Source organism: Ranitomeya variabilis, chromosome 7 (assembly GCF_051348905.1).
Source record: "Ranitomeya variabilis isolate aRanVar5 chromosome 7, aRanVar5.hap1, whole genome shotgun sequence".
In the NCBI taxonomy this organism is placed as follows: domain Eukaryota; kingdom Metazoa; phylum Chordata; class Amphibia; order Anura; family Dendrobatidae; genus Ranitomeya; species Ranitomeya variabilis.
The window spans coordinates 41812360-41828834 of record NC_135238.1 but is presented as its reverse complement, the minus strand read 5'-3'; the positions used below and the strand labels follow the sequence as shown (position 1 = coordinate 41828834).

The following is a 16475-nucleotide window of genomic DNA, read 5'->3' as shown; positions in this document are numbered from 1 at the left end:
TTCAGGAATTAAGAATTCTGTGCCCAAAGCTGGCCCATGAAGTAAGCTGTACAGAACAGGTAATGAAAACCTACTGTGGGTGATCCAGTGACTGATGTGAAAGGTTAAAACCATTTGGGCTTATACATACTGTTTGTGACTGACACTGACTGACTGTGTGTAACTGACTGTGTGTGTGACAGACTCACTGTGTGTGACTGACTGAATGTATGTGTGTGTCTGACTTTGTGTGACTGACTGCATGAGACTGACTGTGTGCAACTGACTGTGTGTGACTGAATGTGACTGACTGTGTGTGACTGACTGTGTGTGACTGACAGTGTGTGACTGACTGTGTGTAACTGACGGACTGTGTGTAACTGACTGTGTGACTGACTGACTGTGTGTAACTGACTGTGTGTGTGTGACAGACTCACTGTGTGTGACTGACTGAATGTATGTGTGTGTCTGACTTTGTCTGACTGCATCTGCGTGAAACTGACTGTGTGACTGACTGTGTGTAACTGACTGTGTGTGACTGAATGTGACTGACTGTGTGTGACAGACTCATTGTGTGTGACTGACTGAATGTATGTGTGTTACTGACTGTGTGTGACTGAATGTGGCTGTGTGTGACTGAATGTGTGTGTTACTGACTGACTGTGTGTGTGACTGAATGTGACTAACTGTGTGTAACTGAATGTGTGTGTTACTGACTGACTGTGTGTGTGACTGAATGTGTGAGTTACTGACAGTGTGTGTGTGAATGTCACTTACTGTGTATGACTCACTGTGGGTGACTGTGTGTAACTGATGTGTAAGATGGAGTGATGAGTGACTATACCGGGTACCGTAGTCGTGGGCGAGCTTCTGTTCCCACTCGCTTTGGCATCCTATAGACAACGATGGGTCCTGGCCGAGTGTCAGTGTTGTGAGGGCCTTGTGCCTGTGCAGGCCACCAGTAGCCGATGGTATTGGCTGCCAGTACTACGAGATCCACATATTAGTAAAGGAGACTTTGGTTCAAATATGGGAACTTAACTGAACTTGATGAGGGTTATATACAGGGGATAGTGAGTGCATAGTCTTAAGCACTTCATTCATGGCAAGAAGTCTTTTTACTGACATTGTTTCCTTCCACTGTAGTCTGCTCCAGGGCCGGTATAGCGCACTGGTTTGCCATACTTCACAGAGTAGCTTGTCGCCACAGTACAGTTCAGTGAATTTCTCTACACCCGCTCAGCGACTCCGCATCCTATCGCTATGGACAGCCGGGATCTACCCTTGCTGGTCCCACAGTCTCAGTCTGTACCTTCTTCAGTTTATTATTATATTATTTATTATTCTTTTAGTGTTTATCAAGCTCAAGGTTTCTCATGACATGTCGTCCTATCCAAGGACCCCTTTAATCTCTTTCTGACCTCGGACGGGATAGTACGTCCGAGGTCAGATCCCCTGCTTTGAGGTGGGCTCCGGTAGTGAGCCCACATCAAAGCCTCGACATGTCAGCTGTTTTGAACAGCTGACATGTGCGCACAATAGCGGCGAGTGGAATCGCGATCCACCCGCCACTATTAACTAGTTAAATGCCTCTGTCAAACGCTGACAACGGCATTTAACAACCGCTTCCGGCCATCCGGTCGGAAATGCACGCATCGCCGACCCCGTCACATGATCTGGGGTCAGCGATGCGTCGGCATAGTAACCAGAGGTCTCCTTGAGACCTCTATGGTTGCTGATGCCGGCTTGCTGTGAGCGCCACCCTGTGATCGGCGTTCATAGCAAGCCTGTAATTCAGCTACATAGGAGCAATCTGATGATCGCTGCTATGTAGCAGGGCCGATTAGGCTATGCCAGCTTCTAGCCTCCTTTGGAGGCTATTGAAGCATGGCAAAGGAAAAAAAAAAAGTTTAACAAAAATTAAATAATAAATAAAAAAATATATAAGTTTAAATCACCCCCTTTCGCCCCATTTAAAATAAAACAATAAAAATAAAATCAAATATACACATATTTGGTATCACCGCGTTCAGAATCACCCGATCTACCAATAAAAGAAGGATTAACCTGATCGCTAAACGGCGTAGCGAGAAAAATATTCTAAACCCCAGAATTACGTTTTTATGGTCGCCACGACATTGCATTAAAATGCAATAATGGGCGATCAAAAGAAAGTATCTGCACCAAAATGATATCACTAAAAACATCAGCTCAGCACGCAAAAAATAAGCCCTCACCCGACCCCAGAGCAAGAAAAATGGAGACGCTATGGGTATCGGAAAATGGCACTTTTTTTTTTTTAGCAAAGTTTGGCATTTTTTTCACCACTTAGATAAAAAATAACCTAGACATCTTTGATGTCTATGAACTCGTAATGACCTGGAGAATCATAATTGCGGGTCAGTTTTAGTATTTAGTGAACTTAGCAAAAAAGCCAAACAAAAACAAGCATGGGATTGCACTTTTTTTGCAATTTCACTGCACTTGGAATTTTTTTCCCATTTTCTAGTACACGACATGGTAAAACCAATGACGTTGTTCAAAAGTACAACTCGGCCCGCAAAAAATAGGCCCTCATATGGCCATATTGACAGAAAAATAAAAAAGTTATGGCTTTGGGAAGGAGGGGAGCGAAAAACGAACACAGAAAAACGAAAAATCCCAAGGTCATGAAGGGGTTAAGGTAGAAGGTCACTCTGTGTGTGACTGACTGTGACTGTGTGTGACTGCCACTGAATTTGTCTGACTGTGTCTCTGACTGACTGACTGTGTGTATATTCTCCTCAAAATTGAAATTGCAACAGCAAGAATGAATTGTCATGGAACTGTGGAAATCACAGGATGGATAGGCATGTTACTGGTATGCAAATTATGATAAATTGAAACAGAATTTTCAAAATATGTTGATTTATTCAGGATTGAATATGACCACCACACACACAAATCCACACACTTACAGCCATGGCTGCCACCATTGAGGTTTTTAATGGTTGACGAAAGTCACTCTGAATGCACTTGGGCATGAAAATAATAAAGATCTGCTGCTGGCAGCTCCCTTTGCAATTGCTGACCATTGACAACTAAGATGTGCTCAATGGGATACTAGTCCAGGAACGTGCAGGCATGGGCGCGCGTTAAGGCTACTCACAGTAGAATAAACAATATCCAGCTCCTGGGACAATTTTGGAGCAATGGATCTACCACTGGTTGCACGTCCAAATCGATGTATCACCATAATGTTGGTATACATGGAGTAAATGCTAGAGGGGTCCGACTATTGTACAGTATGTCACCCCCACTTCATAATCCTGGGAGTTGAACCAGAGACATTATAGCAACCACACAGTATATGAGAATATGAAGGGACAGGAAAGTAAATGTCTGGATGTGTAGAGCCTCACTGGAAACCTCGGCAGCAGCAGAACAGTAACATTTTAATACGATAGACAGGCACTTAATGCCCAACTGTGTGGGAGCATCGACAATGGCAGCCGTAGAACAGTGTAGACAGTCCGATACTATGGCGAGCTAATCACTGCCAACATCCATAGGTGAAAGAAAATCTACACTGTTGCATGCCCGAATCATTTTGACAAGTGTACGTTTTTCCACATTTGCAAGGTCAATCTGGTCCACTTGGGTGTGACAAAGTCAATGGCTGCGCAAAGTACCCTCTTTGGCAGTGCATGGAGACTGTACATGATAGTTCTTGTCACTGGTCTAATCTTCTGACCAAAAAACCTATGGATTTGGGGCTCAGGGGAACTGCTGGAGAAAGGACACAGTCCAGATACAACTACACCTGGCTGTTCAGGGGGAGCATCTCTATTTGATGATGTGCATCAGGCTGGGTCTGTGGCATATTAAACGTCTGGTCCATCTTTTCATAGTGTAATCACCGCTGCTGCCTTGGCTAGGCATAGAGCTGGCTGAGGTGGATGAGCTTCGGCTCTGAAGGGAGCAAAGAGGATTTTCCAGGTCTGGCTTCCTGACATTGCTAAACAGGAAATACAACTTAATCTGGTAATGCGACAATTTAGAAAAAATCCAATAGTCATCCCTTTGTTTGAAGCAAATGATATGCCTGTCAGTCCTTAAACAATTGAGCATGTAACTTGCCATTCTCGCTGTCACAACCAAGGTTTCCATCCGTTTATTTTCCAAACCTCGCTGTGACAATTGGACACCTTGCTGCGATGACTGGTCACCACCATAGCTGGAGTTGTCATTAATGTCACACTGACTGTCAGCCACGGCCTCTAGTTGTACTTGGAATAACGTAATGTCCCCCTTCACATACACATTCTGCTTCTGCTCCTTTTCCTCCCTCATATATTGCTGCATGTGATGTTGTTCTTGAAGTTCCCCATCAGCCCCAGGAAACCGATGAACATGTAGAAGCTTCTGTTCTTCCTCCTTCCCTTGTTGCACCTTTGTGTTTTTTCCAATATAAATATGAAGGGGTGACAATGTTGAGACAACAGTTGTCCCTAATGACAAATTTAGTAGCCTCTTTGAAGACCCTCATAAAGCGCCAGTAGCAGATTTCCAAGAACCCCAAGCTCCAGATTGCCTGCTGCATGATATTCCACTTTATTATGCTAGTACAGACGCTCCAACATATGCAGTTTTGAAATCCTTCCATTGTGCATGTCCATTATGGTTTCTCCACATGCTGATGGTGCAAAGTCCTATCAAGCGTAATGCCAAATCAACAAAGCAGCTGATATTCTCCTGCATGAGCTTTCTTTTCCCACATGAGCAGATAATGCCATTTCATGTACTGATAGAGAGCTGTCATTCCTAGTCTATTTGAGCCAGGACGACCATGGCTTATTTTCCTTTGGTAGGGCCTGCACAGTGTAAAGATGAATTATCTATCAAAGTAGAAAGGAATTTGCACACCTGAGATGCTTACACATAACACTCGCCACTGCTCAAAGTGTGATCAAAGCTTTCAGGAGTTGTAGAGACATCTCTATCAACATCAGTTGCCACATCATCTGCCCTCAAGCTAACTTCAGAAGAGGCAGATCTGCCCCCGGAAGATATTTTGTCCGAACATCAGCTCCACACTTTATTGTTGGCAACCACACCGTCCTCCTCTGATGTCATCACCTCTTCTTCACCCTTATCTGGATCCCAGCTATTGTCCGCTACACAATCATCACCATCATCATCATCGTCATCATCGTCTTCATGCTGATAGCTGACTCAGCGTAGGCAAAAAAGACAAATTTGTGCTGCACAAAGCAGACAAATATTCTAATGCACACTTTTAAATAGTTAAAAAAGTAACAAGAGGTGAAGATTATAGTTGATTAACAGTTACTGAGAACAATTATAAACTTGAATTAAGCTACACGACTTATATATCTGTTTTGGCACTTCACTTTGTGCTCTATCATATATATGTACATGATGATGATTGCACAGCACAACTTGTATACTTGCAGGATCAGCGGCAGGAGCATAGCTAGGTTTCTATGGTAAGTGATAGGATTGGCATTCTCACAAAACTAAGCAGTACAGCCAATCATCTGCTGCTGTTAATAGTAGCAGCTGAACAAGAGGTGTTTGCCAGAGGAAGACCGCTCCCTCTGTCAGCTCATTGACATCTCGCAATCACGCTGCTCTGCTGTTGATGGGGTGACAGTGGCGACCCATCAGAGACCTGACAGAATGCTTTTAACTGCTTTAAAGAAAAGTAAAAACACTCTTCATCATCAACATTAACAGAAATAAACACTTGAGATAGATCACCCTGTTTGTAATGACTCTATATAACATATGAGATTCACTTCTTGTATTGAAGAACTGAAATAAAGTAACTTTTTGATGATATTCTAATTTTGTGAAAAGCACTTGTGTGTGTGCATATATATATAGTATATATATATATATATATATATATATATATATATAGGGCTATGGACTGTATAGACATGTAGGATGCTCTCATGAACTTTATTTTTTCTTAATTTTTACCATGAAAATGTCCGTTTCTTCAGACAGGCACAAGAACGTAATCTGCTACATTTCTTTCCTACTTTGCACAACGGACACTTTCTAAAAAAAATAAGCAAAAAAAAAAGTATGCTTCAAGTATTCACTATCGCACTTTTATTAATTTTTATGATTCAAGTTTTTTGGGTAGATTCAGACAAACTTAGAATGCCATGCAGAAACATAGAGTGGACGATGCTGTACACAGACATGTCTATGGCACTTGTCACATTCAACAAACAAGAATGTCAGAAGGACATACTGCACACACCAGACATGAACAAACGAGGCAGGTACAAGACACACATCAGACAGGCACACCCCACACATCAGATAGGTTGCATATGCTAGACAGGCACGCTGCACACATCAGACACACCATAGCCCTCAGACAGGTGCACCGCACACATAAGACACACCGCACACATCAGACAGATGCACCACAAACATCAAATATTGCACAAGCAAGGCAGGTACAACACAACACATACATCAGACAGGTACACACCGCAGACATTAAGCCACAGTTATGTGTTCAGTATTTGGTCAATATTTTACATCAGTATTTGAAAGCCAAAATCATAAACAGTGGCTCATAATCTTCCAGGGGTAAGGTCCATATGGGGTCAGTAATGGTGGGCACTAGTTCATTTTCTGTCCTAGTGCGTCTGCATGGCAGTTCAGTATCACTTGTTACTGTAGTAGACGCCGATTACTACAGTATATTTTTACTGTCCCTAATCTAGTCCTATCAACTAATCTATTTTTTTAATTCTTTTTTTTCACACACCCCAAAAAAGAATGCAACTAGAAGTCGATTACTGATGTGCGTCAGTGATCAGCGTTCAATGGTTGTAGGATGCATGCACGGATCTGATTCTTTTTTTATGCGCTGACACTAACCCTAACTAAATTCAGTAAAAAAAACTGTAGTAGACACAGAATACTACTGTATATTTTTACTGTCCCTAATTTAGTCCTATCAACTAATCTAAATCATTTTTTTTCATTTAATTTTTTTACTCTGTGCTATCTGACACTAATCCTGACTTAATTCAGTAAAAAAATACTGTAGTAGACGTCAATTACAACATTATATTTTACTGTCCCTAATCTATCCCTATCAACTAATCTAAATTATTTTATATTTGATTCTTTTTTCACAAAAAAACAACAATATGCATTAGTGATGACGGCTGTAGGACGCCTGCGGTGCTAAAAGGGATGGAAAGAAAATTAGACAGAGAAAAAAGTCCTTGCCAAAAACAATCACGGATGCTAATTAGTGATGTGCATCTGATCATCAGCTCGGTGGCTGTGGGACGCCCACACGGAGGTGGTGCAAAGGGCGTGGGTGGAAAAATAGACAAGTACTAAAAAGTTATGGAAAACAGTGAGCACAAGTGCGGATCAGAGATTTTTGTCACTGATCAGTGCTCAATATCTGCAGGATGCACACAAAAGAACAAACAGCCAAAAAACAAACAATCAAGTATTGATCAGTAATCAAGTACTGATCAGCGCTCAGTGGCAGAAGAGGCGGTGGGGAGGAGATGATAGGGGCTAAAGGGGCGGAAAGAGGGATTTGTGTTGATTAGGAAAGATCGGGGATCAGGAACAGATCAGGGAAGGATCAGGAATGTCATCTTCTGTCTTCTTTCTTCTTCAACAGCAGGAACACCAGCAGTAATTGCACAGACTTGAAAAAGTCTCTAGCACCACAAAGCCCAGCACAGCGCAACAGAAGTCTCAGTGACTACTCTCTTCCCACCTGGAAGCCAGAATGAGAAAGTGCAGAGGAGTTACTAAGAGTTCAGATCGCATTTCTGCACTTTGATTGGTGTGATCCACTTCATCGTTCAATCGCACCAATCAGAGCTGTCCCTGGTGACACCATAGTTGCTAGGCTCCAGCCTATGATCTTTGCTTTTGCAACACTGATCATAGGCTTTTCATGAGTGAGAAACTCTGTGAATTGAACAGCCAATCACATCGAACATAGTTGCACTGGGGTGTCGCCACCCCCCCAGATGACGACTCCAGGTGCCCTGCTGTGAGAATCAGCAGGCGCATTAATTAAATCGTCCAACAAAAAGAATAAATACTCGCACTGCTGCTTTTTGCGATCACCTAACGGCGTGCCACGATGCGCTGTACCAGCTCCTATTCCCACTGCTCAATGCATGGGCTTATGGGGTGCTTCAACCAAAAGATATGCATATGACCAAAACAAAAAAGAAAAAATGGTCAGCACTCACCATTCCCGATGCTAAAAAAGTCTTTATTAGAACATGGACATGGACAGGGAGAGCATGGTGTCCAGGGATGACAGCTGTTTCGCGCTACATGCGCTTCCACAGATCCCGATGTCAGAGGGGGGAAGTGAGGCAAATGATATAGCTACCAAAACCCCTCCCCCCTCCCTCTGACACCACATCTGACACCTCCCGTTGAACTAATTGTGAAACACTTAACACATATTAAACCGTAGCAAACAAGGTGCATAATAAAAACAAAATCACAAACAATACATAAGACTGGATAATCAGTAAATACAATAGCGGCAGAATGAAAGGAATCTCACAAGAAGACCGACATGTCGATCTTCTCGTTAAGTCCCAGCGGTCCTTGTGCATTTGTACGTATAATCCACATCGCTTCCTTTCTCAGAAGAGTCCTATTCAAATCACCGCCACCAGGTGGCAGTGAAACTCTTTCTATTCCTGCAAAAGAAAGCAACTTAATATCAGCATTATGGAACTGTCTAACATGACGAATGAAGCGAGGGACCCCTTTGCCGGTACGTACAGAGTTAAAATGTTCACGTATACGCACGAAGAGTGGACGAAAGGTTTTACCTATATAATAGAAGCCACAAGGGCAAAATATCACATATACTACATGTGTGCTTCTACATGTAATAAAATCACGTACCAAGTGCTCGATAGGGCCTATTTTGCAAGTTTTCCCGGTCAGGTGGTAGGGGCAGAAACTACAGTGCCCACACTTAAAATTGCCCTTCGGAGTACTCCCCGACAGCCAATTATTGCTATGGGACCGTATTCGATTATGTACCAACAGGTCTTTTATATTCTTACCGCGACGAGCCGCGAACAATGGACCATTACATGTCTTATCAACCAGATCACTGTCCCTGCCCCGGTTTTGGATGCGGCTTTGAAAAGAGTTGAGGTGAACACAGGGCGTTCTACTTTGGATCTAGACCCTGGACGTAAGAGGGGAAAGGAGGGAAAAGAACACTCTTCGTGCGTATACGTGAACATTTTAACTCTGTACGTACCGGCAAAGGGGTCCCTCGCTTCATTCGTCATGTTAGACAGTTCCATAATGCTGATATTAAGTTGCTTTCTTTTGCAGGAATAGAAAGAGTTTCACTGCCACCTGGTGGCGGTGATTTGAATAGGACTCTTCTGAGAAAGGAAGCGATGTGGATTATACGTTCAAATGCACAAGGACCGCTGGGACTTAACGAGAAGATCGACATGTCGGTCTTCTTGTGAGATTCCTTTCATTCTGCCGCTATTGTATTTACTGATTATCCAGTCTTATGTATTGTTTGTGATTTTGTTTTTATTATGCACCTTGTTTGCTACGGTTTAATATGTGTTAAGTGTTTCACAATTAGTTCAACGGGAGGTGTCAGATGTGGTGTCAGAGGGAGGGGGGAGGGGTTTTGGTAGCTATATCATTTGCCTCACTTCCCCCCTCTGACATCGGGATCTGTGGAAGCGCATGTAGCGCGAAACAGCTGTCATCCCTGGACACCATGCTCTCCCTGTCCGTGTCCATGTTCTAATAAAGACTTTTTTAGCATCGGGAATGGTGAGTGCTGACCATTTTTTCTTTTTTGTTTTGGTCATATGCATTAATTAAATCACCATGACTGCGGTCACAGTGCCGCATTAAAGATATGACGTATCCATACGTCTAAGGTTGGGAAGTACCTTGTACTCAGAATTATGGCTCCCACAAGACCCCCACTCAGTATAATTGCCCATATCAGTCCTCAATTCATTGGCCTCCATAATTATTGACAAAAACATTACTTATCTCTCCCCATTGTTCCTGTATGCTGCTCCATTCTGTGCAGTGAGAGTACTGATGCTCCACACTACAGTTGCAATATAATGACATTTCATCGGCTCCTCGAACCACCATTTTATTCAACATTCAATGGTATCTGTGTCCTGAAGATTTGAATACCACTGAAATTCTGATGATGGGGTGAGGAGCCTCACTGACTCGTGGGTCCTGCAGCCCCAGCGTAGGCTGCTGCTTTGAATGTTACACCCCTGTGTAACACCCCAGGGTCCTGGTTGGTACAGTGGCATTGCTTTCCCCACGAGGAGAGTGATGTCACACTTGGAGACAAGGGAAGATCTCTTCTATCAGGTAAACACTAACATGCAAGATGTTCACACTCCAAGCCAGAAGGGGGAACTCTGATCCTGCTTATGGGTGGCTCCTCTATATATAAATTCTGGTCTGGAGGGAAATTTAGATAGTTCGTGCCAGACAGCAGACTGGAGCAGTCTGTCTGAGGGACAGAGAAGAGAGTCGTCTGACCGTGAGGGTCGTAAGGACTGAAGGGGCCGTGCAGCCAGAGTTGCTGGAGCTCCTGGAGAAAGGGAATTCAGGAGGAAAGAATAGATTGTAGAGAGCATGCAGGAGATCAAAACACAGAAGTGTGACATCTGGGAAGGATAGCTGTAACTGGGCTACCTCCATGGCAGAGCGCAGAAACCGGTAGCTGGAAGACTGAGGTTGTGTCGGACTCTAGGAGGCACAGCAGAAACCTGCAGGACAGCTGGATTACATATCACCTGTCCACCCTAATACCCAGGAGACACAGTGGCGCATAGAGCCGTGGTCCTGATAGAAACCCTATAAAAAGGCTCGAGCCACCTGTCGTATGGGTTTGTGTCCTACCTTTATAGAGGACAGAGAGGAATTGTGAGGACCCCTGGTAGAGGGGACTCTGAACTTGCTTCCAAGCCATCCAGACCCTGCCTATACCTGTGATCTGGTGCCCTGGACTCTGGATACCTGAAGTCTCCAGTAAACCAGGTAAAGAGACTGCAAACCTGTGTCCTCGTTTTTTATTGCACCATTAACCATCTTCACCTACATACTGGGAGTCCTGGGGACCTACTTCACCTGTGGAAAATGACACCATCCTAGCTGCCATAACATCACCCCAGAGGACCCTGTTAAGCAGAGTTGGTCCCTACTGACTGAATACCACAGATGGCGTCACGAACACAAACTTTATTACAACTATCTTAAAAGACCTCTCCCTTTTACTTGGGTGCCCAGGGCCAAGGACCGGGTCGCAGCCACCGTGACATCCCATTTAAGTACCGGACACCGGTACTGAGTACCCCACGGCCCTGAAGGTCGACTCCCCTGCATACGAAAGGTTATACAGGCATACATCACACCAGCATGTCAGTAAGGAACACCATGCACATCAGACAGGTACGCCACACACGTTAGACAGGTTGCACATGTTAGACAGGCACACCACACATGTCGGACAGACATGTATACCTTCCACAACAGACAATTACACTGTACACAATTGACAGGCCACACAAGGTAGACAATAACACCATACACTTTAGACAGGCACACCACACGCAGCAGACATGTTGCACATGTTAGAAAGGCACACCACACATATCAGACACACCACACACGTCAGATAGGGGTGTTAGACATGCATACCACACAACAGACAGACAGCAGAAGGGAAGTGTGCCAGAATGTACACATACACATATCTATATATATAACTGTCTAAGAAGGGGTACTTCCGTCTTTCTGTCCGCAACTTCAGTAACGGAAATCTCGCGTCGCTGATTGGTCTCGCCAGCTGCCTGTCATGGCTGCCGCGACCAATCAGCGATGGGCACAGTCCGATTAGTCCCTCCCTACTCCCCTGCAGTCAGTGCCCGGCAAACGCATACTCCCCTCCAGTAACACAGGGTTAATGCCAGCGGTAACGGACCATGTTATGCCGCTGGTAACGCACTCCGTTATCGCTGCTATTAACCCTGTGTGTCCCCAACTTTTTACTATTGATGCTGACTATGCAGCATCAATAGTAAAAAGATGTAATGTTAAAAATAATTAAAAAAACCCAAAAAACCTGCTATTCTCACCCTCCATAGTCTGCCAAGCCGCACGCGGCTGCCACCATCTTCCGTTCCCAGAGATGCATTGCGAAATTACCCAGACTTAGTGGTCTTGCGAGACCGCTAAGTCATCTGGGTAAATTCGCGATGCATCCTGGGAATGGAAGATGGCGGCAGCCGCGCGCGCATCGCCAGAGCTTCGCTGGATCCTGGTGGGTGAGTATATACAGTAACTATTTTTTATTTTAATTATTTTTTTAAACAGGGATATGGTGCCCACACTGCTGTATACTACGTGGGCTGTGTTATATACTGCGTGGCTGCTATATACTACGTGGCCAGTGTTAGATACTATGTGGGCTGTGTTTTGTAGTGCGTGGGCTGTGCTATATATTATGTATCCAGTGTTATATACTACGTCACCTGTGTTATATACTGCGTGGGCTGTGCTATATATTACGTGGCCAGTGTTATATACTACGTCTCCTGTGTTATATACTGCGTGGCTGCTATATACTGCGTGGGCTGTGTTATATAGTACATGGGCTGTGTTATATACTGTTTGGGCTGTGTTATATACTGCGTGGCCACTGTTATATATTGCCTGGCCTGTATTAACGCATCAGGTATTCTACAATATGTATGCATGTATGTATGTATATAGCAGCCACATAGTATATAGCACAGGCCACGTACTATTTGTCTGCTATATACTACATGGCTCCTATATACTACGTGGCCCGTGCTATATACTGTGTGATTGCTATATACTGTACATACATACATATTCTAGAATACCCAATGTGTTAGATTCGGGCCACCACCTTATATATATATATATATATATATATATATATTACAGAAAAAAGGGGCAGCAGTATTTACTTGCCTAGGTCTCAGAATCTCCGTATTTACCTGCCTAGGTCCAGCTCACCAAAGTTGACATCCTGAAGAACTCGGAGCATGGAACCACGGTTTCAGGGCATGTAGTAATTAGGAGAAATGGAGAATCCAGCTCAACGAGGTAGTGAAAAAACCTTTTCTTTATTCACTAGAAAATGTGCTCAATAGAGGATAAAAACATCAACATAGACAGCGAATAAAATGCGATATCAACGCGTTTCTGGTGACCAAGCACCCTTAATCATGATAAATTCATCATACAAGAAAAGTCAATACTTCAGACAACAGTTTATGATTCTGGACCTACTGAATTTACATCTGGCTTAATTAAGAAGAAATGCTGTGTCGTCACCACATATTAGACCCTTCTCTTCACCTGTATCAGTGAGGTTCTTCTTTGTTAAAAAGAAAGATGGGGTCCTGCATTAACTGTTTAGGTTTTCATGAGTCAAATCAGATTACTATCCAGGACCTTATCCCCTCACACTCATTCCCGACTTATTTAATCAGATTGTTGGGGCAAAATGGTTCTTTAAGCTGGACTTCAGGGGAGCTTATAATCTGACTAGATGGAGGCCCGATGCTATCACATCACGAGGGCGGTAATGTCGTGATGGGGGCAGGTTTGCAGCATTGAGAATCTCTCCCTCCATGTGCTCACCCACCTATCCACTCTCTTTCCCCATGTGCTTACTTCTCCCGTCTGTGCTCTCTTCTTTGACCTGTCTACCCCATGTGCTATCCCCCCGTCTCTCTCCTTCCTGTGCTGTGTTCTCCCCTCAAAGACAATACTGACATTACAGCAGGAGATCACAGAGGATACATTTTGTGAGGTAAAATATTGTTTAAAAACAGTCAGTGAAATATTTTACCTCACAAAATGAATCCACTGTGATCCCCTGCTGTAATCTCAGTGTTATCTTTTGCTTCCTCCAGTGCCCAGCAGGTGTGGTATGCTCCATACATGGTCAGACACAGTCAGTTTTTAAAATGAAATTTTGTGTGTGGAAAACCCCATTAATGTGATCGGCTTCCTCTGCCTGTAGACACGTTGCACATCTGCTGCCGGGATCAGGCGAATGATTCACTGCATCTGTGTGTTATTCACGCAGGCACTGTAAATCAGACCTCCGCCATCTTTGTGCTGACAGATAGCGTCGGTCACATTAAAACTGCGCATGCGCTCCTCCTGTACAAGATGGCAGCAGTCAGTAAATCATTCAGCTGATCCCGGCGGCGGGATGTTCGCGACGGTGTTCTGCTGGTTGTACGGCGCAATAAGTTGGTACTAACAGCAGTTTCCATATTGAGACACCCATCACTTGGGTGTCCCAATATGGTGGTCGGTGAACGTCCTCCACTTGGAATTCTGGGATACGGTGACATCTGGACAGAGCAGGAAATTAAAACATTACAAGGCAATTATATAAATAGATTAGAATCAAGGTGGTGGGATGAGTGGAAGATGGCCTTTAGCACTGAAGGGCATTATGAAAACCTTGTCATACCCTTTGGTTTGACTAATGCCCCCGCCGTTATCCAACATTTTGTTAACAAAATTTTTTGTCACATTGTGGGTAGATTTGTAGTGATGTATCTTGACAATATTTTAATATAAGTAAAAAAGGGGTTTAAATTCATTAAAATTAACTGATGCTTATGGAAGCCTGTCTGTATAGAAGCTTCTATATGTCCAAGATCTGAAGTACCCTCCTGGGTTTTTCCCAAGGATAGGGAGACGAGACCATTTGGCTTGTCCTGGAGATCTGACATGCTCTCCTGGGTTTCTCCCAAGAATAGAGAGAAGTGGTGAGTTGGCTTGTCATGGATCCACCCAAAGCAGTGAATCAGCTTACCTGGATCAGTACCTGATCTTCCACCGATTGTGAAGGCAGCGTGCCGGCCGGTCATATCTGTCCTCACACTAGTTTGCAAGAGTCTGCCATCCTGTGCTTGTGTGACGTCACTGAAGCCCCCAGCTTTCCTTCAAGCAAAGGGAGAGAAAGTCCAGCTTTTCACCATTAATTTAATTCATGAGCGCACGTTGGAAAAAGTGCACTTGTATGCAGCTCTATTAACATCATAGGAGGAAGCTCTTATGCAGCTATTTTAATATTTTTTTTACAAAATGTAGCTTTTTGCCAAGTGCACAAGCAGCAAACCTCATATACAATTGGCTAATCTAAGGAATGATCGCATCTATCTATGGATGATTGTATTGATGGTATTCATTCCCAGTATCATCAACACAATGAATTAATATTGGAAGAAAATATTCACATTCAAACTGTACAGGTTTTAAAAAAATTAGAAAACCTGTTAACAATAAAAAAAGAGGATTATGGGAGGTGAAGTCATTAGAGAGGTGCCTTGCCCATAACAAAATTCCTGGAGGCTTACAAATACATACACCCTTGCATTAAAGAATGCAGCCTTACTTTCCATGAATTTTCCAAACAAGTAGTTCAATTCGTTATTAGACAAAAGATTAAATAATGAAATCATTGAACATTTTAAAGAAATTAAGAATCATAAAAATCATCCAAAGGTGAATGCATTATCTAGTATTACAACAGAGAAAACCCCCTATTAAAATCCAATACTTTATTAAATTAAATATGCAACACAAAACAAAAAATTAATTTATATACAATAAATGCCCTGTCTGATAGGTCAGCTACAATGTACAGGGAGGGTTGTCAATCCCTAGATAACCCCTGTAACAAATATATAGTTAATAGCACACGTGATATATACTAAAACTAGAAGGGTGTACAGAAAAATATATATACTATCCCTACAGGCTAGGAATCAGTACTAAGAACAAGACTACCTAGATGCGGGGGTTGGCACCCTTGAAGAAAACGAGAAATGGCGCCCCCGCTCGTCCGATGACTCTCCCTGGTCTCCTGGCTACTCCCTATAAGGGATAGATTGTGAAGCAGAATGCCAGATGGCTGTATATAACTTGTACATATAAATATGTGTAATGTCACTTTAAACAGCATCACAGGCCCTCCCTTCCAATGTGCTGTGAGGCCCAAGAATAGATATACCTATATACACACACATCCACCATTTGTAATAGAGGGCAAAAAACGGCAAGCCAGAGAATTAGAAAAAGACCAGGGAAACAAAATGATGCTGAGGACACCATCCAGATCAAACCTAATTATAGCTGACCAACAATTAAAAACATGCAAAGGTACAAATGCCACATAATAGCTAAGATGGTGCCATAAACCGCTGGAACCGATATTTTTGCAGACCTCTAAAGTGTGTAATGAACATTAATATATAGGTACAAAAAGGGCTGCCCTTTTTCTTTATTATCTATACTGCCATATATGTATCTAAATCTCTCCTGATGAACCCAAACACATGGGGGAAACGCGTCGAGAGGAATGGTGAGATGTTTCTCACCATTAA

The 16475-nt window shown here is 43.3% G+C and overlaps 1 protein-coding gene across 1 annotated transcript in view; it reads left to right on the top strand.

Annotated features, from left to right (window-relative positions):
- Positions 1-16475, top strand: part of LOC143785799 (parvalbumin beta-like) — a 363578-nt gene that overhangs the window by 313188 nt on the left and 33915 nt on the right. The window lies entirely within an intron of this gene.